Source organism: Hypanus sabinus, chromosome 9, assembly GCF_030144855.1.
Source record: "Hypanus sabinus isolate sHypSab1 chromosome 9, sHypSab1.hap1, whole genome shotgun sequence".
In the NCBI taxonomy this organism is placed as follows: domain Eukaryota; kingdom Metazoa; phylum Chordata; class Chondrichthyes; order Myliobatiformes; family Dasyatidae; genus Hypanus; species Hypanus sabinus.
The window spans coordinates 150,949,768-150,977,046 of NC_082714.1; the positions used below are offsets into that span (position 1 = coordinate 150,949,768).

General features: G+C 40.9%; 1 long non-coding RNA gene across 1 annotated transcript in view; it reads left to right on the forward strand.

The window, feature by feature from the left end:
- Positions 1–245: 245 nt before the first annotated feature.
- LOC132398944 (uncharacterized) overlaps positions 246–27,279 on the forward strand; it is a 40,557-nt gene continuing 13,523 nt past the window's right edge. The window contains exons 1-2 of the long non-coding RNA XR_009513851.1: positions 246–980; positions 17,134–17,308. This is a non-coding gene — a long non-coding RNA (uncharacterized LOC132398944). The remainder of the gene's footprint in view (positions 981–17,133; positions 17,309–27,279) is intronic.

The following is a 27,279-nucleotide window of genomic DNA, read 5'->3' on the forward strand; positions in this document are numbered from 1 at the left end:
AGACTCGATTGCCCTAATTTTGCTCTTATCTATCAATCTCTTATGGTCTTATGGACATGAGATACACTCTAGAAACACTTTTAATGCATAGCACTGTTGATAGAGGATCAGTGAAATTTGCTACTGACTCATAAAATCCATTGCAGTTTCTGTATTGAGCATGAAGGTTTTAATCTGATGTTTGTTATTTAAATCTATGCACAGCTTGTCAGTAGTTTCAAGACAAAGTAGATCGTGATTAAAAAGTTTCTTCCTACAACTGAATACAGTACTCTTTCAAAACCATTCTCCAAAGTTCAAAGTAAATTTTTTATCAAAGTTCATATATGTCAGCATGCGGGCATAGAATAATAACCATAATGGAATCAGTGAAAGACTGCACCAACCGGACGTTCAATCAGTGTGCAAAATACAACAAAAATAAATTAATAATAATAATAATAAGAAGAAGTAAATAAGAAATAAATATTGAGAACATGAGATAAAACGTTCTTGAAAGTGAGTCCATAGGTTGTGGGAACAATTCAGTGATGAGGCCAGTGAAGCTATCCCCTCTATTTCAAGAGCCTGATTGTCAAGGGTAATAATAGTTCCTGAACCTGGTGCTGTGAGTCCTGAGGCTCCTGTACTTTCTTTCTGATGGCAGCAGTGAGAAGAGAGCATGTCCTGGGTGGTGGCATTCCTTGCTGATGAATGCTGCTTTTCTTTGACAACATTTTGTGTAGATGTGCTCAATGGTGGGGAAATGCTTTACCCGTGATGGACTGGGCTGTATCCATTACTTTTTGTAAGATTTTCTGTTCAAGGGCATTCTGAAGTGTGGTTCTGAAACATCTACTTCAAAAGGAGATTTAATTTTCATACAGATATCTCCTTTGGTTATTGTTTGCATGTAACTCTTGGGAAGGTGAAGAATCGAGGTCTCTATACACTCAGTGAAGCAAGGGAAGCACACAGGAAAAGAGTTTTACAAAGACCTGGTGAGTGTGATATTGAGTTAACTACTGAATAGTTTTATTATACAGCTCACAGTATTATTTTTTTGTAAAGCCATCTTTGGGAAAATATTCTGAAGGTAGTTTATGTAGTTACACCGCAATTTTGAGTGTACCGCGATGTTTGTTTAAGTACTTGCTGTTATTAAGGGAGTATTGAAATCTCTTCAAACATGGGATTCTGATGTGTTAAACCATTCAATCTCAATCAGGTCAATTCGTTAGATTTTTTTCTATTGCACTGGGAAGGTAACACATTGTAACAGGTAGTTGCAGACAAAAATTTCCTGCTATGGTTAGTTTCTGTATTGGGAAAGTCAAGTGAAACTGGGCAGGAAGTCCTTGCCTATTGTTCCTTTGTGACATTTGAGATAAAAAGTGAAACCGTGAATGATGGGAATCTGAAATATAAACATTAAATGCTGGAAAAGCACAGCAGGTCAACCATTGTCTGACAGAGAATGGCATTTGCATGGGACTTTGGATTGTGAAGGAAAGTAGATCCTTATTTATATTTTACCGATCTGTGTATTCAACTTCTATAGCCCTGGTTTATTTTGCAAAACATAGCAATTTCAAGCTTATTCCTTTTAAGTCAAACCCTATTGTATTTGGGTCATAGGGTGGAGATATGTCTCTACCAAAGGAGGCATAAGGCACTCTTTCCATCTGCTAGCCTGCAGGTCACCCTTGGACAAGGTGTAGCACTTGCTTAACCACCCCTCCCCCAACCTTTTCAGGGTAACATGAAGCCATGGGAGCAGGTGGTGGATGGTCGTATGAGCAGCTGGTGCACATCACAAGTTCCAATTTTGCAATGACTGACACCAGGCAGACAATCTCTGAAGAGTATTCATAATAGCTGGGGTAACCTGTCTTGTAAAGACACTAACACGAAGAAATCTGCAGATGCTGGAAATTCAAGCAACACATACAAAATGTGTGTGTTGGGTCTCGGCCCGAAACGTCCACAGTACTTCTCCCTATAGATGCTGCCTGGCCTGCTGTATTCCACCAGCATTTTGTGTGCGTTGCTTGTAAAGACACTGCCTGGAAGAAGGCAATGGCAAATCACTTCTGCAGAAAAACTTGCCAAGAACAATCATGGTCACAGAAAGACCATGATTAGCTATGTCATATGACATGGACATAACAAACAAACAAACCTCACCTCCCATTTCATCCATAACATCCTCCTCTGGCATATTAGATGTGTCCTCCACCATGGAGACTGACACAAAATAGTGGTTCAATGCCTCAGCCATTTCCTTATCACCCGGTCAATTTCCCCTTCTCGTCTTCCAAGGGACCTACATTGACTTTCGCCATCCTCTTCCGCTTTATATATTTATAAAAACTTTTGCTATCCGTTTTTATATTTTGTGCTAATTTACATTCATAATCTATCTTCCCTTTCCTTATTTCTTGTTTAGTTGCTCTCTGTTGCTTTTTAAAGCTTTCCCTATCCCCCAGTCTCCCACTACTCATAATGACTTTTAATTTGATACTATCTTTTATTTCCTTAGTTATCCAAGGCTGGCTCTCCCCACACTTACTGTCTTTACTTTGGACTGGAATATACTTCTTTTGAAAAATCTCTTTGGAAGTATTTCACTGTCCTACCAAATAGCCTGTGCTCCCAGTCCACATTAGCCAACTCCTCCCTCATCCTGTTGTAGTCTCCCTTGTTCAAGCATAATACGCTAGTTTTAGATCTAACTATTTCATCCTCCATCTGTATGCAAAATTCAATCAGACTATTATCACTCTATCCAAGAGGATCCCTGACTACAAGATTGTTAATCTTACCTGTCTCATTGCACAGGACTAGATCTAAGATCGTATTTTCCTTGTAGGTTCACTAACATGCTGCTCAAGAAAGCCATCACGGATGCATTCTATGAAGTCCTCCTCAAGACTCCATTGACCAACCTGATTCACCCAATTTATGTGGAAGTTAAAATCCCCCATGACAATTGCCGTTCTGTTCTTACAAGCCTCAGTTTTTTCTTGGTTAATTGCCTCTGCCACTGTAATATTTTTATTAGGTGGCCTATAGACAACATCCACCAGTGATTTTTTCCCTTTATTATTCTTAATCTCTACCCAGATGGATTCAACATTCTGCTCTGTAGATCTTATATCGTCTCTCACAATTGCCCTGATCTCATCTCTAATCAAGAGCACTACCCCACCTCCTCTGCTTTCCTGCCTGTCTTTCCATATTACCTGATACCCTTGGATATTTAATCCCCAGTATTTCCACCTTGCAACCAGGTTTCTGTAATGGCCACTAAACCATATACCTTGGTACTGATCTGTGCCACAAGCTCACTAACTTTGTTTCTAATACTACAAGCATTTAGGTAAAGTGCCCATATACTCATTGTCCTTTTAGAATCTAGGGACCTATGCGATTTTTGCTTTTTACTTTTATGCACTCTACTGTTAATTTTTTCTTCACTAACTCTAGCTTTGGTCTCTGCATCACTTCCCTCTTCTGTGCAGGTTCCCATCCCCTGCCATAATACAACAGCACTAGCAAACAGTCTCCCAAGGACATTGATCCCGGCCCTGCTCAGATGTAGACCATCCAGACGGTACTGGTCCCACCTCTCCCAGAAGCAGTTCCAATGCCCTATATCTAGTCCAGTATCTAAAACACTATACATTATTGATGGGAAAGACCTCAGGAGTACTCTGCACAGGCTGCCTTTTCCATTTTCCTGTTTTGACATTCAAATAGCTACCTGCCTCCTGCAACTTAGGGATGTCTACCTCACTGTAGTTCCTATCTATCACCTCCTCATTTTCCCATGTGAACCGGAGGTCATCAAGCTGCGGCTCCAATTCCTTAACATGGTCACTAAGGAGCTAGAGCTCAGTGCACAATGTGCAGATGTTGTTATCAGGAAGACTGGATGTCTCCCAGAATTCCACATCTCACACAAGGAACATATCACTAAATCTGGACCCATTCTCAGTCCACTCGCTATGTACTAACAGAAGTAAAAATACTAGAAGCTTACTTAGAGCATGCATCTGTGTTTGCCCAAGCCTGTTTAGCCTACGCTGGACCACTCTAGCGCTGCCCCTCTCCAAGAATGGTGGCTCCACTTTCACCTTCTTTTTATAGGCTCAAATAAAATTCAACCCTCATGAGATTTGTAGTTTCAAACAGCTCCTGCCCTGCAGGATGTTGCTCTCTCACTCATTATTTCAAACAGTGACACACTCCCAATGAGATCCGCGGCTTAAAGCACCTCCCACCTCCAAGATGTCGCTCTCCCACTCATTATTTTAAATGACCACTCACTCTTGATGGGACTTGCAGTTCCAAATGGCTCCCAGTCTGCAAGATATCGCACACTCACTTGCTACTTCAAAAAATGACTCACTCCCGATGAGGTATGCAGTTTCAAATGAATCCCACCGGGCAAGATGTTTCTCCTTCACTGGCTACTTGGCTTTGAATTGTAGCAGCTACCCCATTTTGCTGGCATTCCTAACCCTCTGCGAACAATGAGTTCCCTCACTGATTTAAGGGGCATTGTAAAACAGTGGTTCATCTCTGAAGTGTTAAGAACTGGACTCAGTGGCATTTGTATTGTTTAAGCAAAAAACTCTGAACATAACTGGTATTCTTCTGCTTTGGTCATTTAATTCATCTTCCCATTTGCTTTGGTGATTGATTCTTTCAAGTGATTGGACTTGTCATACGTCGAATCTACTAAAACTCCTAGATCTCATTCAGCTTCACCCTTGGCTATTTTAACACCATACATGTTGTATGCGATAATGAGGTGCCAGCCTAGTACACTCCAAACAATCAAAGAGAAAAATGAAAGCTTGTTAAATTTTGGCTGCAGTGCAAAAATTATACAATAGACTCCTGAGGATAAATTGATACTTTCAGACTGGTGTGTAAGCTGCCTGAGATGCAGGTAAATTCATGACTTTTATAAAGTAATTAGATTTATTGACTCACAATAAGGTCCTGAAAGGATATTAAATGGGATGCCATTTATTCTGAGCTCTGATATTGTGAAGTGAGTATATTAATCTGAGTCAATATAGAATGGATCAAATCAAAGGTTACACTTACAAAGAAAAGGGATGAAAAGGAAAGATTATCAAATATGGGAGGATGAACTGTCGTAATCCCCAGACCTCAAGTGCCTTATCTTTCTTACCTATCATAGAAGTTCTTATGGCCATGCAATGGATCACTGTGAACAATCATCAGTTGCCTGTGATTATAAGGATTGAACATATACTGTACATTCACTGGCTCTGTTGCTATAATAAATCTTCTTGGGCTTGTTATTAAATAATGTCACTGTCATTGAATGCAGCCCTGAATCTTTTTTGTTGCTGGCTCTGCCACCAAAGATCATGTTTGCTGCCACAAGAGATTGTAGATGCTGGAAGCTGCAGTTAAAATTAGCTGCTGAAGGAACTCAATGGGTTATTCAGCATCTGCGGAAGGAAATGGACAGCGAAATTGTGCCCAGTGATCTCCCTCATGGCACTTACCCTTGCAAGTGGAACAAATGCTACTCCTGTCCCTACACCTCCTCCCTCAATACATTTCAGGGCCTTAAGCAGTCCTTCCAGGTTAGGCAGCACTTCATCTGTGAGCCTGTTGGGATCATATACTGTGCTTGGTGCTCCCGGTGCAGCCTCCTGTATATCGGTGAGACCTGACGTAAATTGGGAGACCACTTTGCTGAAAACCCACGCTTCATCCGCTAGAAGAAGTGGGATCTCCCAGTGGCCACCCATTTTAATTCCACTTCCTGTTCCCATTCCAATATGTCCATCCATGGCCTCCTCCACTGTTGTGATGAGGCCACACTTACGTTGGAGAGATAACACTTTATATTCCATTTGAGTAGCCTCCAGTCTGATGGCATGAGCTTCGATTTCTCAGACTTCCTGTAATGCCCCCCATCCCCTCCTTCACCATTTCCCATCCCCTTTTCCCTCTCTCACCTTATCTCCTTGCCTGCTCATTGACTCCCTCTAGTGCTCTTGCACCCTTTCCTTTCCTGCATGGCCGCCTTCTGTCTATTTCATCAATCAACTTCCTAGCTCTTCACTTCATCCTTCCCACTCCAGGTTTTACCTATCTCCTTGTACTTCTCTCTCTCCTCCACCACACCTTTTAAATCTACTCCTCCACTTTTTTCTCCAGTCCTGCCGAAGGGTTTCAGCCTGAAACGTTGGCTATACTCTTTTTTCTAGATGTTGCCTGGGCTGCTGAGTTCCTTCAGCATTTTGTGTGTGTTGCTAGGACATTTGCCAAATAGATCAAGCAAAAACCTTGGCGAGACTATAGAACGGTATGTCTGTATTTCTTAATGCCTGGATCAGCAGCAAACTCTGGTGTTGCCCTTTGGCCTACTGCTGTAGACATAACAGTATGTGATATTGCCCTATGACCTACTGCTGTAGACATAACAGTATGTGATATTGCCCTCTGTCCTACTGCTGTACACCATGAGTCTACATGACTCAGGTGTTTCTTACTCCAGCTTGCTTCGAACAATACCAAATACGGAAATGTTGAACAAACCATACCTGTTAGAACCAGCTATGAAGAGAATTGTGTACTGATTGTAAGCAGAGTCATTGCCCTCTGGAGGGACTGCTCTCCGTGTCCTGCAAGTGAAGAGTCTCCGAAAGAATATCTGGGTCTGAGACTTGAGTGAAAAAGGAGATTTCCTAACAAAAACTATCAGGTCAAGACCTTTTATTGGTGCTGTGATGGTGACCAAAGTCAGTGGGAGACACTGAAGCTAGTGATACAGAATTCTTTATTCAGCACTCATGTAGGCATCATAACGGAAGAGGCTCCCTGACCTCATATTACATGACATTTTTAGATGCTAAAAATCAAAGGTAACAACAGAACAATTCAATAATTACAGTGTGTTCATACAGCTTCTTTTGACTCAGACACCTAGATCTTCACACCGACGCTCAAGACACTTTAAACTGAATGTTAAACACTGCTGTCTCTGACATCTCAGGGCTGGGAGGAGTGAATCTAGCGCAGAAATAAATGTGCGAGGTGTAGCCTTTGTAAGCATCATTGTTCCTTGCCCTTGGTGTGTTAAGCATTGTACTGCCTGCAAATTTGCAGGTTGCCTGTGAAGTAACAATTTGTTCATGCAATCTCCAGCTAGAATTCCTAAACCAGGAACCAGTACAAGAGATAGAGAGGTATAATAGGAAAAGTACTTGTGCACATAAGATATTGGGCACCCTCATTTCCTAACATCCAGCGGGATCCAGAATGGTCATGGACCATCACTTCAAATCCTCAGTAGATCAGATTCGGTAGCACAGTTTGTAGAGCTGCTGTCTCACAGCTGCAGTGTCCCAGGTTCAATCCTCACCTCCGGTGCTGTCTGTGTGTTCTCCCTGTGACGCCCTGTATATCCGCAGGGCTTTAAGGCTTTGCTCACGAATCACAAAAATGATTTGTAAGTTAATTGACCAGTACAGATTTGGTAAGAGGTAGAATCTGGAGGGAATTTGGCGGGAATGCGGATGGAATCAGAGTCAGGTTTAATATTGCTGGCATATGTTGTCATGGGGAGAAAAGGTTTGGTATAGGATTGGAGTTAAATGAGTGATTGGTGGTCAGCAAGGGATCAGAAGTTTGAAGGGCTTGCTTCTGTGCTGTATGACTTTGTGAATCACAGACTTCATGATTCTATGATTATCACCACCACCTTCTCCCTCATTTTCAAAGACCTTGAATGATTATTGGTTTATTAGAGGAGAAAGTATCAGAACCTTCCAGTGCTACTTTAAATCATTCAACAGAAGTTCCTTCCATTAAGCTTTGCTTTCCTGGTCAAGGTTACAGAGATTCATTGTCACTTATTCATGCTCTAGTGCTACAGAGCAAAGTGGTATATGCATTGGGTGATAATGGGTATTTCAGATTTGCATGCAGGAAGTAGCCTGTTGGTTTGTCACACAGGCAAAGTGCAGAATCAGTCCGTTTGTTTAAAAGTACTGATTTTTGTATACAAGTTAATTGCATTATGCATAACAAATCCATGAATGATTCCCTGCTGTCATTCAGACATAAGTGGAAATCTGTAAAAAAAAACACAAGTTACTGGAGGAATTCAGCAGATCAGGCTGCATCTATGGAGGGAAATGAATAGTTGACGTTTGAGCTGAGAAATGATAGTATTAACAACGTCTAGTAACCATTTCACTCTGCCTCTCTATTTTGCTTTTCCCTTTTCTTTTCTCCAATTCCCCCTTCTCATTCCGCTCCCTCACACATCAGTTACATCTTTCACCCACTGGTTCCCACCTTTTTCTGCTTATGCTATGGTCCACTGTCCTCTCCTGTCATATTTCTTCTTCTTCAACCCTTTGTCTCTTCCACTCATCACCTCCCAGCTTCTCACGTCATTCCTTTCTCAACTCTCACTCACCTTCCGACCCTTCCCCTTCACCTGAATTCACCTGTCACCCACCAGATTATGCTCCTCCTCTTTCTTAATCTCCTCCTTCTTCCAGGTCGCGACGAAGGCTTCTGCCCCAAAGATCTCCTCAGTAGATGCTGCCTGACCTGCAGTATTCCTCCAGCATTTCGTGAGTGCTGACCTTTGCTGTTACTTCCTACTTTTCTCTGCCAAAGGAAAAGAAGAGATTTATTTGTTTAGACATAGAGCGTGGAATAGGCTCTTCTAGTCCAACAAGTTACATCGCCCTAGCCTATTTAACTCTAGCGTAACCATAGGACAATTTATAATGACAAATTAACTTATTAATCAGTACACCTTTGGACTGTGGGAGCGCCTGGGGGGAAACCCAAATACTCTTACAGAGGACACCAGAATTGAACTCCGAACTCTCACTATATTAGTGTTGTGCTAATTGCGATGCTATTGTGGCATCCTATACTGCACTTCTCTGGGGAAATGCACCTCTATAACCTTCTGAATACTGGAGTTGCCCTTCCATAAACTTTCAGACCTTGATAGTCTCTGTAATTTTTACATTGTCTTTTTTAAATTTTTACAGCACCTGGCCCTGCTCTGTGACTGTAGTTGTAGTTCCACCATGTGGCAGCTCTACACCTGCACCTCTTTGGTAAAGAAAGGTTTCCTGAAATACCATATTAGAATCCCACTCTGGAGAAATGCTCTCCAAATACCCTGGCTGGATAAGGTCTGTTGCTGAAACCCTCTCTCCCTCCTCATCTTTTTGCATTTGTGGACAGATTGTCCTGCTCTGCAATCAAGTCCTGTGCTTCACTGCTGGAGGGTCAGTCAGTAGAGCACTCACATCTGGGAGCAATATCCCTTTTGCTGATGCGTGACATTAAATGAACGCACATTGTATCCTTCTGTGGAGTAGTCAATAGGTTTGTAGAACTTCCACCTGGTCTGGAGAAAGACTCAACTCATAACTTGCTGCAGTCAGCACCACCTAAATCAATCATCAACTAGCCTGTAAGAAATTAATTCTCCGAGCGAGTACAGCAGCTGGGAGGCCCAACCACTGCCAAATGCTAGATTCCTTTATGCACTTTTTTAAACAAAAGGCAATGCTTGTTGAATTCAGTATAGCATCAATGGCACTGATTCAGCACTGAGCACTGGTTGACATCAAGATCTGCCAGGGGTAATTGGTAATTGGTTTATTATTGACACATGTATCGAAATACACATTTGCAGCCCATCTATACAGATCATTCCAAATGAAAGTACATTGAGCTAGTGCCAAAGGAAAACAAAAGACTGACAAATATAACATTACAGATACAAAGAAAGGCCAGTGCTGGTAGCCAGATAAGATAAAAGGGGCAGGATGAGATAGACTGAGAGAACAAGAATTTATCTTTATCATCCGAGAGATTTATCAAGAGTATAATAACATAAGACCATAAGACAAAGGAGCAGAATTAAGCAATCTGGCCTATTGAGTCAGCTCCGCCATTCCAACACAGCTGATTTATCATCTTTCTCAATCCCACTCTCACGCCTTCTCCCCATAACCTTTGACACCCTTACTGGAGTGCTGTCAGAGGTTACAGCAGGACATTGATAGGATGCAAAACTGGGCTGAAAAGTGGCAGATGGAGTTCAACCCAGATAAGTGTGAAGTGGTTCATTTTGGTAGGTCAAATATGATGGCAGAATGTAGTATTAATGGTAAGACTTGGCAGCATGGAGATCAGAGGGATCTTGGGGTCCGAGTCCATAGGACGCTCAAAGCAGCTGCGCAAGTTGACTCTGTGGTTAAGAAGGCGTACGGTGTATTGGTCTTCATCAGTCGTGGAATTGAATTTAGGATCCGAGAGGTAATGTTGCAGCTATATAAGACCCTGGTCAGATCCCACTTGGAGTACTGTGCTCAGTTCTGATCGCCTCACTACAGGAAGGAAGTGGAAGCTATAGAAAGGGTGCAGAGGAGATTTACAAGGATGTTGCCTGGATTGGGGAGCATGCCTTATGAGAATAGGTTGAGTGAACTCAGGCTTTTCTCCTTGGAGCGAAGGAGGATGAGAGGTGAAATGATAGAGGTGTACAAGATAATGAGAGGCATTGATCGTGTGGATAGTCAGAGGCTTTTTCTCAGGGCTGAAATAGTTGCCGCAAGAGGACACAGGTTTAAGGTGCTGGGGAGTAGCTACAGAGGAGATGTCAGAGGTAAGTTTTTTACTCAGAGAGTGGTGAGTGTGTGGAATGGGCTGCCAGTAACAGTGGTGGATGCGGAAACAATAGGGTCTTTTAACATGCTTTTAGATAGGTACATGGAGCTTAGTAAAATAAAGAGTTATAGGTAAGCCTAGTAATTTCTAAGGTAGGGATGTGTTTGGCAAAACTTTGTGGACTGAAGGGCCTGCATTGTGCTGTAGGGTTTCTATGTTTCTATGTTTTTCTATGTAATCAAGAACCTATCAACCTCTGCTTTAAATACTCCCAGTGTCTTGACCTCCACAACCATCTTTAGCAGAGAATTCTACTGATTCACAACCCTCTGGTTAAAGAAATTCCTCCTCATCTTGGTTCTAAAGGGACGTATTCTGATCCTGAGCACCCCCACTACAGGAACCATCCTTTACATGTCCACTCTATGTAGACCTTTCAATATACAATAGGTTTTAATGAGACCCCCACTCATTTTTCTAAACTCCAATGAATATAGGCCCAAAGTCATCAAACATTAACCCCTTCATTCCTGGGCTCATTCTTGCAAACCTCCTCGGGACCCTTTCCAATTTCAACACATCCTTTTTTAAATAAATTTTTAAATTGAATTTTCAAATAGTTACAAAGGGGGGAAAAAATTACCAACCCTTCCCCACTCCCCTTAACCCCTCCCCCTAACCCCTCCCCCCTATCATACCCCTGTACAGAGAGAGAAAAAAGAGAGAAGATAAAAGAAAGAGAGAGTGCCTGGATATCGGAAGATCCCCACATGCTCCATGGTGTTCGTAATAACTTTAGTATATATATTTATTTCTTTCCCCAAATAACCAATAATTTTATCTTCGGAGCACCTATATATTTAATCCTATCTTTTGTAAATAAGGGCGCCAAATTTTCAGAAATATTTCATATTTATCTCTTAAATTATAAGTAATTTTTTCAAGTGGAATGCAGCTGAAAATTTCAACACATCCTTGCTTAGGTAAGGGCCACAAAAGTACTCACAGCAAACCAAATGTGGTTTGACCAATGCTTTTTAAAGCCTCAGTAGAAGGACAGTGGGATTGAAGTGGGATAGCAGCTCTCTTTAAGACGAGTTGTACAACTTCTCAAGTGTTTGTGGTTTCTCCCTGATGGAAGTGTGGAGAAGAGAGAATGACCAGAGTGGGTGGGGTCCTTGGTTATGCTGGGTGCTTTCCTGAAGCAGTGGGTAGTGTAGACAATGTCAGTGGAAGGGAGGCTGGTCTTCAGGATAGACAGGACTGCGTTTCCAACACTCTCCAGGTCTTCTAAGGTTGCTGACTGACAAAACCCAACATGATACATGATATAAACTGTGTAGTAGATCAATGTATTTGGCCCTCAAATAATGAGTACCAAAGAGATACATTTTGTGATCAGCTCTGTTACCAAATTAATGTTCATTTTGTCAACTGCTGCAAAGAAATTGGAAAAGAATGCTCAGTACTTTGACCCAGGACCAAATTGGTAACGTTCGTAACTAAAGGAGAATATATTCAATTTTTATAGAGATTGGTCCCTTAGCAATTTGCACTGGACACAGAGAGGCTGAGGGATTAAGGGTTCAATTCCAAACTAATCTGGAACTACAAAACAGTACCTTGCAATTCTAACTTCGGTGCTGCCAGTAAGATGTCATTTTTATCCACAACTCATCATGTTACATCAGAACCAACAAAATAAGAGCCAGACAGGAACTTTGCTTTTTATAAACGATTACTCCAATCACATCATTCACAGCCAAAAATAACTCTACATTTTAAGAAAATCTTCTAATTTCAAGATTGTGTTTCTGAAAATCAGAGCCATCCAACAATAATATTCACAGACATAAGGACAGATATCATCAGTTTCTTGTTTTACTCTAGCTTTTCTTGAAAGAGCTAAGTAAGATTTACAATGCTGAGAAAATAAATTTTATGGAACTGTTTCCATGCTACTGATTTTACTTTCTGGGAATATTGTATGATATTTGTCCCTGTGTCGGGGAATATTATTCTTGGATAGCTCTGACTTTCAGAAAGGTGGTCTTGAAATAAGAAGACTTTCTTAAATCAGAATCCTTGTCTCTGAATATTAAATATTTTTAATGATTTGCTGGAGTTTACAAAATACCCAAATGCCTTTGAAATTTTAGTATCATTTCTGAATGTTGACTTCTGATCTTTCATTTACACTGATCACTATGACAAATTTACAATAGCTAGCTGTAATATTCTAGTAAATTTATAAAAAATTTACCAATATATGAAATCCACAACCTATTGACTTATTTTCAAGGACCCTTCATCTCATGTTCTCAATCTTTATTGCTTATCTGTTTATTATTATTATTATTTCTGTCTTTTTGTATTTGTACAGTTTGTTGTCTTTTGCACACTGGTTGAACACCCAAGTTGGTGAGTACTTGAATTGATTTTACTATGGTTATTATTCTACTATGGAGTTATCGGGTATGCCCACAAGAGAATGAATCTCAGTGTAGTTTATGGTGACATCTACGTACTTTGATAATAAACTCACTTTTAACTTTGAACTTTAAATGTTAGGGTGAATAACTTCATACAACTGTACTGCACAAAAATTATAAATGTAAATTTATATAACATCTTGTACATCCCTTTGAGGGCATCATTTATGTTTGTCAGGCAATGAAGTATTGTTGTGATGGAGGAAAGGAACATTGTTTTTTTCCAAATCACAGTTGCTGTACTCAAATACTGAGTCTATCTCTTTCCACCAATTACACACACACAGTCAATATCAATGGTTACAGCAATGGTTAATGTGAAATGCAAGAGATTCAACAGATGCTGGAAATCCAGAATGACACACAAAAATTGCTGGAGGAACTCAACAGGTCAGGTAGCATCTGTGAAGAGGAATAAAAAGTCAATGTTTTGTGTTGAGATCCTATTAGCAATGTTTCCCTGCAGGTAGGCAACCATATTTGCAAGGTTCTGTGTGCCTTTGCTGCCCCGACTATAAACATGGATAATACCTACATCTAAATTCATCTAACAAGAGAATAGCAAAACTTATTCATTTTAAAATATTAGTTTAGACCCGTGTCTTTCCTTGATTAATCTCTCAGTATATTGGATATTTTTGCAAAGGATATACATCATGTAAAGTACCAGTTCATGATAATAAGTATGAAAAAACTTGGTATGCATTTTCAAACATAAGACCTGTACTATTTGAGATGATCTAAAATCTTCAAACTCCTTGTCTAAAGAATGTTAATGACCCACATTTAACTCAAGTCACTTTTTATTGTCATTTCGACCATAACTGCTGGTACAGTACATAGTAAGAACAAGACAATGTTTTTCAGGGCCATGGTGCTACATGAACAATACAAAAACTACACTGAACTATATAAACCAACACAAAAACTACACTAGACTACAGATCTACCCAGGACTGCATAAAGTACACAGAACAGTGCAGGCATTACAATAAATAATAAACAAGACAATAGGCACAGCAGAGATCAGGAGGTTGGTAGTCCAATGGCTTGGGGGAAAAATCTGTTAGGTAAACAAACAGCTGAATGGCAGCGTCTGGGATTCTGTCCGTTTCTGTACTCCTGCCGAGTATTTTGTTGCCTCAGATGGGGTCCAATTTACTGTCCATTGGAGAGTTGATTGGACGGGAGAGCCAACCGGCTAGGGTTTGCTTTTCCTGGCACAGACTCCTGCCTGCTCACTGCTTACAACGGCAATAATCCGTGGCAATAACTAATATTGAATGAGGACAATTATTTCTCCAGGAATAACATCTCTGTGGGTCTAAAGATGACCAAACAGTTTCTACTGTTCACATTCTCTCAGTTCTTGCAACTAATGTCTCAGGTCACTGCTTCAGGTTCTCTGCAAACATAGCAAGTGGAGTTGATTGCCCTGAGCAAGTGTTTGAAGTGCTTGGCACTAATTTGGAAAGCAAGCCAATGTTGAGCTTAGAGAAAAACATGATTCAATTTGTCCTCAGAAGAATGTTTATATCTGGCAACGTGGTCCTGGGCACTTTGGAAATATACAGCACTGTGCAAAAGTCTTAGGCACACATGCATAGCTAGGGTGCCTAAGAGTTTTGCACTGCACTGTATCTGTTAAACTGGAGTGGAGAGCGAGTTTGTAAATCTGGTGGGAGCAAAGGCGGGAATGGTGAGTGTGGAGAACTGCGGGAGGAGCATGGGACAGGTGGCAGAGAAGGAGAGCTGGAGGTGGGGTTTGGCGTGGTTGGAGACATGCCCAAGCTGGAGAGAGCAGGAAGGTCATTTGATTCCAACAGATTTATTGATCATTGCAGAATGTCCCTCCGGTGTTTCCCGCTTCCTCTCCTCTCCCTTCACCTTTTCCCAACCATGATTCCCTCTCCCTGCCCCTTTCCCACTCTCAGTTCACTGTAGAGACCCATATAAGAATCAGGTTTATCGTCATTCGCACATGTCATGAAATTTTGTTTTCTGACAGCGGTACAGTACAATATATAAAGTTACTATAGTACTGTGCAAAAGCCCTAGGCACCCTAGCTATATATATATATATGTTCCTAAGATTCTGAACAGTTCTGTACAATATATTGAAGTTTTGTTTACATGTGAGGGAACCTTTGAGACATCTGCAAAGAAATAATTGAATCGGATCCTTTCCACTGATTGTTGAATACTTATTCTTGTATTTATTTTTATTATGTGCACTGTTTAATCGGCAAGCTAGGAAATTCATTCCACACTGTTGTATATGTCAACACATTTGATCTGATCCGAGGGAGCCAATGAAGCTTAAAGCTGGCATTAATGAAGAAAATAGAAACAGAAGATGCAAGGAGAACTCAGTGGGTGTCAGCACCTGTGGATAGAGAAAAAAGAGTTAATATTTCAAATGAGTAACGTTTCATGAGACCTTGAAATGTTAACTGTGATTCTTTATCTTATTGCTAATGCAAATGCATTTCACTGTGAGATGTATGTGTGATAAATCCAGGCTTCAAGAGACCAGAGCTTATGAGAGTTTCAGGACTCTTACCCCAAAAACAACACAGAAAAACACACACAAAATGCTGGAGGAACTCAGCAGGTTAGGCAGCATCCACGGAAATGAACTAGCAGTCAAACTCTTGGGCCGAGACCCTTCTTTAGTGTGCAGAGTATTTTACCGCTGACTGATGTCCCCATTGTTATGTTTGTAACTTCAAAACTTTAAAGGAAAGCACAGGAGTCTGAAAGAAGGGTCCTTTGCACATCGTTTCCAGGTGGATATCTGGAGTGATGAATATATGGCAGAATAACTACTCGTGTTGCAGAGTATTTTATTGTTGACTGATATTCCCATTGTTTGTTTTTGTAACTTCAAAGCTTTAAACTAATTCACAGGAAGATACAGGAAATGTGAGCTTAACTTTGTGTTTACTTTAAGCGAAGTGCACATGTAACACGTGGCAACATGATGATGTATGCAACTCACGTACGTTTGCATGTAACCGTAATGCATGATATAAACAAAGGATGCTTAATCAAATAATATATTTACAAGATTACTCAAATATTTCTGAAATGTTAAATACACAACATCCATTGCTGCCTTCTCCTTCACCATAGTTTTGATAAGATTCATTAGCTGGATTAAAGTTAGATTTATCCTTTCACTTGCTAGTTGGACATACCTGGAATTTCTCCTAGGTTACCGTATAAGTAGCAATACTGGAACAGTTGGGCTAAGAAGGCAGTTGGTTGTATTGTAAAGAGCATCACCTCTACCTCTTTGATATCATAATAATCCTGATAAATATCCTGACAAACAAGCTCATCCCTGTCATGAATGGACTGAGCACATTTTATGTACCTGAGTAATCTACATTCAGGAACGATCACTCTTCCTCAGAAGGCGAGATAAGCCTTTTGCTCCATTTGTTTCTATTATGGAATGAAGCTGAATCTGACATCACATAGTTTAACAATGGATTATTTATGTTATGCATATTATATTATACATATTATGTTTTCTGATTTACTATGATATTTTTTTGTTTAGCAATTTATTCAACCATTCTAAGCTGGGTGACCATTACCAATACAAGTCATCTCAAAGTTCAAAGTAAATTTATTATCAAAATGCATAAATGTCCTCATATACTACCCTGAGATTCATTTTCTTATGGGCATTCATAGTAGATACAAAGAAACACAATGGAATCAGTGAAAAAAATACACATGAACAAAAATAGACAAACAACCAATGTACAAAAGACAACAAATTGTGAAAATACAAAAAGAACAACAAAATAATAATAATAGATAAATAACTAATAAATAATATTGAAACATGAACTTTAGAGTCCCTGAAAGTGAGTCTATAGGTTGTGGGATTCAGCTCAGTATTGGTGTAGGTGAGGTCATCTGTCTGTTCTTTTCCCACCAGGTATCAGTCTTCCCTTGGTCTTCTCACGAACCAATGCCACTGACCAAGTTTTGGCCTTACATAAGGAGCTGTCTCCACCTAAGACTTACTCCACCATCTTACAAGAGTACTTATCTTCAGCCATTACTGCCTGGGGGCTGTTTTTTCCCATTACTTAAATAACAGCTGTGATAAGGTGAGCATCAACATAATCATTTAAAAATATAGCACGAAGTATTTCCCTTTCTGTACTGCAGGTGGTTATCGTTTAGAAGTTTCGTTATAGAATAACGGGCGATTGGTGGCACACCACACTATAAATTCCATAAGTGACTACGGAAAGGCCAAACGGTTGAGTGGGTTCACAGCTTCCCGAATTCCTGAACTGAATTAGCTTGCGGTGTACTACCCTTACAAGTCAGTTATTCTATTTATACCCTCCTTTGGTTAAGTAAGGTCATGTTTTTCTCCATTGGCTTTTTATATTTGTGACTCCGCATAAGGTCAGTGTAACTTCTCAGTTTGCAGATCCAACCAATTTAATCTCATTACTATTTGGCAAAGTAGGAGCATAAAACTATTGCAGAAACAATGGGATTTTTAAACTCTTAAATTCATTGAGGAATCCATTATACATATCTTTCATTCATATAAATGTCTCAATCTTTTGAATTACTGACTCTGTCCCGCAACTAATCTCACCTTCAACATCTGAATCTCATCATTACAAGCCCTTCGCATCTGACCATCCTTCTCCCTTTTTCCTACTCAATACTGTGGAACTTCTTATCTTTCCCATCAGTTTATGAGTCAGAGTTTTTATTTGGATAAAGCAGGCATGATTTCAGCCAAATTGAACTAATTACAGAAGCTGAAATAATTTTGACTGAACTGCCTTTTTCTCCAGGCACTTTCTGGCAAAAGGTCCCTAACTGTGGAGCATTGATGTTGTTGAGATTTAGAAAAAGGGTCACCTGCACCCTACTGCCTTTACGTCCCTACACCCTTAAGTGCAAATAATTTACAATCTAGGAATAAGCATAATTACAACTTGCATATTGTCCAAAAAGTTATCATTATAGCTTGGAATGTTGAACTGTTAAGTATAAAGCTTTCACTCTGATTCTACATTGGAAGCCATCCCACTTTCCACATTAGTGAATAAAAAATCAGTACTGTATGTATTAATATTTAAGTAGAAAATGCAGGTTATAATTATACTGAAAAAAAACCCACTCGTTTGTTATGTGCTGTGTCGTATAATGTGGGTGATAATGGTCTTTCCACGATCACGATTGTTCTGGGCAAATTTTTCTGAAGAAGTAGTTTGCCATTGCCTTCTTCTGGGCAGTGTCTTTACCAGACGGGTGACCCCAGCCACTGTCAATACTCTTCAGAGATTGTCTGCCTGATGTCAGTGGTTGCATAACCAGGACTTCTGAAATGCACCAGCTGCTCATACAACCATATCTTGCAGTTTAGCGGAGGGAAGGACTGCCTTACGTTGCCTTTGATAGAATTTTTTATTACTAATGCAAATTTTAAGAGCATTAATTTATATTTAACATGACCAAGCTACAGTATTTATCTTCCTGGATAATCTGCACTTGGCAAATTCACCTGTGAATATTGTGTTTTCTATGAACAATGTGATATATTCAGAAACCTGAGCCAAATAATTTTCTAGTCACTATCTCAATAAAACCTGTATCAGGTTAAAGACCATTGACAATCATATTATCACAAGTCTTTTGATTGCCTATAGTGAGTTCAGTTATCCAAAATGAGGGTTCTAATGCAACTCTCAGCTACCTCCTCTCACTTACCCCCTGAATAGCACTCCACTAAGGACCGCTAAGCTATTGTCTCACACATCATCACCAACCTCATCGATTCCTGGAATTTTGCACCCACTGCCACCAATCTCAGTTTCCTTACACCGCACTTCCGTTTCTACCTCCTACCCAAGATCTACATACCTGACTGTCCAGCTAGGCCTATTGTTTCTGCATGCTTCTGTTCCACTGAACCTGTGTCTGCATACCTCAACTTTGTTTTATCCCCCGTGGTTCAGTCTGTTCATACCTACTTCCATGACTCTTCATATGCTCTTGATCTTTTCAATGACTTTAAGTTGCCCGGCCCAATCATCTCATTTTCACTATGGATGTCTAGTCCCTATACACTTATAACCCCCATCAGGAGGGCCTGAAAGCTTTCTGCTTCATTCTGGACAACAGACCCAACCATTTTCCTCTGTCTGGCGAAATGGTCTTTACCTTCAACAATTTCTCCTTCTGCTCCTCACACTTCCTTCAAACTAAAGGTGCAGCCATGGGTACTTGAATGGGTCCCAGCTATGCCTGCCTTTTCGTTGGCGATGTGGAACCACCCATGTCCCAACCCTACACTGGCATTGCTCCCCAATTCTTTCTAAGCTACACCGACAATTGCATTAGCTTCCTGCACCCATGCTGACCTCATCAATTTCATCAACTTTGCTTCTAACTTCCACTTTGCCCTCAAATTTACTTGGTCCATTTCTGACACCTCCCTCCCCTTTCTTGATCTCTCTCTCCATCTCCAGAGGTAGTCTATGTACTGATCTATTTTATAAACCCACTGACTCTCACAGCTATCTGGAGTATCACTCTTCTCAGCCCATCAATTGTAAAAATGCCATTCCCTTCTCTCAGTTCCTCTGTCTCTGCTGCATCTGCTCTCAGAATGATGCTTTTCATTCCAGAACAATGAGGTGTCCTCCTTCTTCAAAAAACAGGGCTTCCCTTCCTCTGCTATCAATGCTGCCCTCACCCACATCTCTTCCACTTCATGTACATCTGTCCTCACCCCATGCTCCTGCCACCACACAAGGGATAGAGACCCTCTTGTCTTCACCTACCACCCCACTAGCTTCTGTGTCCAGCATATAATTCTTAACTTGTGCCATCTTCAAAGGGATCTGCCTCCCCCCACTTCCACTTTCCTCAGGGATTGCTCCCTTGTCTACTTAGCCCTCCCCACCGATCTCCCTCCTGGTACTGATCCTTTCAAGCGGAGCAAGTGCCGCACCTGCCTTTACACCTCCTCGCTCATTAGCACTCACAGCCCAAAGCAGAACTTTCAGGTGAGGTGACACTTCATCAGTAAGGGTCTGTAAGGGTCACCTCCTGTATCCAGTGCTCCCATTATAGCCTCGTGTATATTGGCAGGACCTGACTTAGGGTGGGAGACCACTTTGTTGAGCACTTTCCCTCCATCTGCCACAAAATGCAGGATTTCCTGTTGTCACCCATTTCAATTCTACTTCTCATTCTAACATGTCAGTCCATGACCTCTTCCACAGCCGCGGTGAGGCCACACTCACGATGGAGGAGCAAGTGTGGAATCTGGGTAGCCTCAAACCTGATGTCATGATCATCTTTTTCTCAAACATCTGATAATTGCCTCATCTCCTTTCTTTCGCCATTCCCATCCTTGTTTCCCTCTCTCACCTTATCTCCTTAGCTGCCCATCACCTCCCTCTGGTGCTCCTCCTCCTTCCCTTTCTTCCAAGGTCTTCTATCCTCTCCTATCAGATTCCCCCTTCTCCAGCCCTTTATCTCTTTCACCAATCAACTTCCCAGCTCTTTACTTCACCCCACCCCCACAACCAGTTTTGCCTATCACCTGCCACCTTGTACTTATTACTCCCATCCTCCACCTTCTTAGTCTGACTGCAACCCTCTCCTTTCCAGTTCTGATGATGGGTCTCGGCTCCAAACCTTGACTGCTTAGTCTGCAACCATCTCACCAACTTGTACACCAACTTGGCTTGTGAGCTGACTCTGCTAACAGCCACATTACTCAATGGTGGGAAGGCCTCCTTTCATAAGCAATACATGTCTAGGGTCAGTATGATTTGGGATTCAATGAAACGGGAACATTGGGAATCTCGACTTGAGCAAATGCTATGTAAATACTGCCCATACGTAGTTATTGGTAGCCCAGAAAGGACAGAATGTATACCAGCATAAAATTATAAAGAAAGTATATTTACCATTTTTCAACTTTATCAAACAGTTAACAGAGAAAGATAAAGAAGAAAGATAAAAGTGCCCATTACAGTTAAACTGGGCTAAATGTACACGTAAACATTGGAACTCATTTCTGTAGTAGCTGGGAGTATCTTTACACACGTTGCTGAATTTTCCTTACCAACCGCAGGTACAAATTCCCTTTTTGGAATCCTGTGCCTCACAAAGTTCTCCTTGCAATAGGGTTCCTCTTCAAATGGGAACCTTCAAGTACCTTTCCTGGTGCTCTCTCTCTGTATTTACCATCAATAAAACCCCAAACCCAACAACTGTCCTTCAGAAAACCCTTCCTTCCCAGCTCTCAAAAATATTTCATGCTATCCCGCTCCTGAATGGCTGACACGCCATTCCTAAGTTGGGCAACATGGCTCCTTATCTTTAGCTGAAGCCAAAACACTTTTACCAACAGGACACACTATTACAGAAAACTGCTAAAATGAAATAACTTATAGCATAGCAGTAGACATCTTAACCAGGGCATTACACTCTCCCCCACCAAAAAATAATCATGTCCTTGTGACTTCAGAATTTATTAAATCATTATTAATAACACAATATTCAAATGAAGGACCTCCAATCCACTTGTGAATGCCAGTAACTCACTATTGGGCTGGATGCAATGCTCTGTTTTCCCAGTGCCAGCCTATCTGGGGGTTTCCTGACTCTCTGAGACCTTCTATCTCATTGTCAGCTTCTTCAGCCTCAGCCTCTTCTTGTGACTGGGCCTGTTTCCTTGGGGATGCCTCCCCGTCTATCACTTGTCCCTTCTGGCAGCTCAGCTGCCCCAACCACCTGGCTGAACTCAGCTTCACTTCCAATTATACTGGAGCCCAGTTTCCCCTCACTATCTATTATCATGTCTGCCTGTCCACCGGTAGTCCTCCCTGTTACATTGGAGTCAGAGCTAGGAGATTCAGAAATCACTTCATTAATTCTTGGGGAGTTTGCACAATTTAAACATACCATACTCCCATTTCCTCTGAGTTTGACAATATTCAGTGGCTGGTCCTCTTCAGGTCTTTCCACTGAAATCACACTATTATCAGCGGGTTGCCTTTCTGTTCTTCACCTTCTGTGCAGAGTTCTTACTCGGTGTAGGTTCCGTGTCAGACTCTGGGTCAACATGTACTTCCTACCCTAGGGGTAGAAGGTGACTCTGATAAAGACTTTGACAGGACCATACTGGCTTCACCCGGAAAACTGGCAAATTTGGCATCTGGCTCTCCACTGCATGAGGCATAGCAATCCAGCAATTGGCCAACTTATTTTTCCCTGGTAGCCCCAAATATTTTATTAAACATTTGTCTCCAGGCATCAGTTGAGAGAACCTAATCTTTTGATCATATCTCCCCTTGTCTTGTTTGTTTGGTTTTGCTTGGTAGCAGAACTTGCTGCTAGCTCAAAAGCTTTTTGCAGTTCTTTCCCTATGCCTGACACATACTTAAGATACATCTGCAGCAAGTCTCACCACCGGTTCCAAAACAGAGACTTACTGGTAATCTCACTTCACATCCAAACATAAAATACAAATAGCCAGTAGCTTCATTCTGCGTACAGCTGCAGCAGTGTATCAAATGCCCAATATGCTGACTCCACTTGTTCTGTTTGTTCCAAGCATGTCCAGCAATGTCTGGTTGAACCTTTCAAGCAGAGGATCACTCTAAGGGTGATATGGAGTGGTCCTTGACTTCTCGAATCCAAGCATGCCCCAGTAACACATGCATGAGTTGACTCTAAAAATCCCTTCCCTGATCACTACGTATCCTTCTTGGGAGGCCGTAATAAACAAAGTAAGTCACCCATAACACTTTGGCAACTGTGGATACTCTCTGATCCTTTGTGGGGAAGGCTTGGTGAGATGATCCTTGGTGACCAAGACATAAGCAACACTACTAGAGCCAGGTTCTATGGAGAGGAAATTCATACAAACTAAATCAAGTGGTCCTACTAAACCTTCAGGAATAGGGTTTTGCTCTTTAGAGATTCCCTTGATACATTGATTGGAATGTGTTCTCTGAGACGAGAAGCATTCCCTTACTGGGTCCCTCCAGTGTTCCCTGACTTCCTTTTCTGTTCAAGCAACTGATGAATTACTTTCCAAACGTTTCCCTGTCCTTCACACTTCCACTTCAAATGTCTATCCTCACCACAGATGCAACAGAAAATACTGGTTGCTTCCCTTGTCAAAAGACCCCTTTCAGCCGCATCCCTCTGCCTAGTACGTCGTCCAGGTATGTCAGGTTTCCTATTGGACTTGTTACACTTGGTGAATACACCTGCAGACGTCAGCCGAGAGACCTCAGCTTGCTGGTCTCTCAATGCATCCTGCAAAACCCCCACCTGTATGGCATCGGGGTCACTTCAGCAATGGAGGCTATTACTGAGGACCTTGCCCAACTGGTGGAGGCTTCTCGCTCCTCCATCATATTTTCCTTCTCTCTTACTTCTCTGATCATTTCCACAAACAAGGAAGAAAGATGCATTCGAATGCTTAAAGCAATCATGTGATGTAACAGCGCGCCCTTCACAACTTGCTCCATCCAGAATTGATTTATCTCAGCAAATGGAATGGCCCCTTTACGGCACAAGCTATGCAGCTCTCTCTCTAGCCTGAAAATGTAGGCAGGAAGTTTCTCCCCTTTCTCCAGGAATGTGTGCCTGAACCTCATCATAAGCTCCGCTGGGCTGTCTGTCATATTGAAAATATTTTCTTATGCTTGCACATAGTCCATGGATGTGACTAATGGGTTCTCTGCCTTTAGGGATCTCACCACCTCAGCAACGTGACCTTTTAAACTCTCTACCAGTCACTGCTTTTTCATATTATCTGGGTACTGCCAATCATCCAGTAACTAGGATGTTTGCTCCACCCAAGCCTCATAGTCCAATTCCCCATCAGGGTGGGCTTGACTCCAGAGAGTAGTCTCAGATTATGATAACTTTGACACTCCACAGGTACACTTTGGCATTTATCAACCAGTGATGTAATTGCTGAAACCAGCTCAGAACTGAAATCAACCACTGAAGGACCCATTAAACCTTTCTCAGTGAATTCCTTTCCCTCACTTCACAGAAACAAGAACAACATGTCTTTAAAGTCTTCATCCTCTGCTACATTCCCCCATGGTGCCACCTCTCCAGGCTCCCCTTTTTTAACAGACAGTGTGACTTCAGTTATGTCACTGGGAGCCTCGACTAACACAACATTCTTACCCACTGATTGGTTAAAATGCACTTCAAACAACATTACTTGCCCCAATACTTTAACAGAACTCAGCACTCTATGTAGCAGGTCACAATTCTAATATTCTAATACCCACCCATTCAGAACACAAGCATGACTTGTGGATAATGCATCGAATTGCACCAAACCTAAAACCATAATGAAGTACCTTAATTACAACACACCTCACTTTCCCCAGTCTCTAGTTTTAACAGTTCTTAAACACACAATAAACTGCTTGATCGATCCTTAAACAGAATTCACATAGCATCTGAAATCCAGGACGAGCCCCTACAAATGCAACGCTCTCACTGAGGCTTGTACACCAACCTGGCTTGTTATCTGACTCTGCCAACAACCATGTGACAGCGGTGAGAAGGCTGCCTATTATAAGCAATAAACGTCTAGATCATGTATGATTTGGGGTTCAATCAAACAGAAACGTCGGGATGTTGCAATTAAAAGAACCTAGATCTGAGCAAATGCTTTGTAAGTATTGCCCATACACAGTTATCAATAGCTCAGAAATTGCAGATCATTCACTAGCATAAAATTATAAAGAGAGTACATTACCAATTTTCAATTTTTTTTGAGCAGTTAACAGAGAAAGAAAAAAAAAGAAAGATGCAAGGGCCCATTACAGTTAAACCAGTTAACTGTGCACACAAATATTGGAGCTCATTTCTGTAGTAGCTGTGAGTGCTTTACTCACGGTGCTGAATTCTCCTCAACAACAAATGGTAGAACTTTCCTTCTTGGAATCCTCCACCTCGTGAAGCACTCTTTGCAATAGGGTCACCCCTTCAGATGGGATCCTCCAGGTGTCTTTCCTGGTGCTCTTTTCTTGACACTTCCTGCCAAAAGACCTCCAAACCTTATTATTGTTCTTCAGAAAACTCTTCCCATCCAGCTCTCAAGAATATTCCATGCCATCCCACTCTTGATTGGCTGGCACAACTTTTCTAAGTTGGACAACATGGTTACTTATCTCTGAACGAAGCAAAAATTCTTACCACTACTTTTACAGAAAACTGCTAAAATGAAATACCTCAAGGAATAGCAGTAGAAATCTTAATCAGGATATTACAACTATTTTCCACAGATGCTGCCTGACCTGATGAGTTCCTCCAGCATTTTGTGTGTGTTGCTTTGGATTTCCTGATTCTAGATATTTTCTCATGTTTGTGTCTGTGAGATTCTATCTCCAATGCTTAAGCATTCCTGTCTCGAAAATTTATTTGGGAAGACATGGGAAGGGGAGTCACAAGACTTCTCTAAGGGTAGAAATCAAAGTAACAGGCTAATGGTCACTAATATATTTTCTGGGGAGCAAACACCATTCCAGTCATTTTGGTTTTCTTTAAATCTTCATTTCATATAGAATTTGTTTCGCAAATGAACAGAACAATCAAAATTCCTTTCCAAAGTCAAAGTAAGAAGCTCTGCATCACACTCATCAGTTGTGAGGTTCTGTGTTGGTTTGAAAATGAGGAAGCAATTGGGTGAGGCCATCACCGAGAAAGCCAACATTGCTGCTTTTATCATCAAAGAATTACATATTCTGCAAGATCATATATTTTATTTCCTCCCGTGAAGATTTTTACACCCGGTATAAAACCACAGAAACTGCAATAATTTCACAGTAATTATTTTCAGAAGCTAGTTCTTGTTCATGAGGTTTTGTAAAAAAAAATTGTCCACCACAATGTCTAACCCATCATCTCAGACAATGATCTCAACTTCTGATCCTAATTAAAATGGACTAGAACTACTCATCGGTAATTCCATAAAACATATGGCACCATTGATTTCATTGTCTCTCTTCTCTATTTTTCTCTGTTTCTCTTTTGTTCTTCCTAATTTTCTTTTCCCTGTGAATAGTGACTTAATGGTTAAGATTCTGAACTGGAATCCATTGAGTTGGAAATATGACAGTTCTGCCATTGCGGTTGGGGGATTTAAATTCAAGTATTCAATGCAGTCCTGGCTCAAAAGTATAATATAAATACTGTATTAATATCAATAACTCTATAATCATCATGAGTCCATTTGATTCATTAAACTCCTTCAGGAAAGGATACCAGCCATTCTTGTCCATTCTGGCTTTAAGATAACTCTGGGTCCAACAATGACTGTTGATTAACTATTTGGAGGTTGTTAAGGATGGATAGTGATGTGTACATCACTGATTCTAATATCAGTGATCCTAACCTGGACTTCTTGCAACAGACAAATAGAAGTGTTATTTACCTTCCTTCAAGCCTTTCCAATATCTGGCCTGTAATCTTTCAAACAAGTAAACAAACAACTTTTTCCTCGGAGTTATATGTGGATATTTAGTAGGAGAATTTAAATCATTGTAGCTTCCGTTGCTTTGTACTAATGTCTAAAAGCCTTCATGGGAGGAAATACAGTATTTGATTTTGCAGAACTTAAGCATGACCTAAATGGTTTTTGATTGAAAATAAAGATTAACAAAGAACAGTTATCCCAAAGGTTTTTAAAAAAATGACAGGCCACAAGGCCCAGATGGATTTCGGAATAGTGTATAGACAGACGGATTGAGCTTACACCCAAGATGTGATGTATTTTCCACTGATTGAGAATACTATTACGAATACAAGTCTGACCTGATGATCCAGAGATACAAGTTCAAACAGCATATACCTGAAATCTGAAATAAACACAGAAAGCCTTGTAAATCTTCAACACAGGTCAGCCAGCAATTGTGGAGAAAGAGAGTTGATGTTTCAGGTCAATGATCTTTCATGTTCATGTTTAATTTCATATGTCCAACAAAGGTGTTTTTTCCAAAAAGTCTGAACGAATGTGTGTTCAAATCTGAACAATGCATCTTTGGAGTTTAAA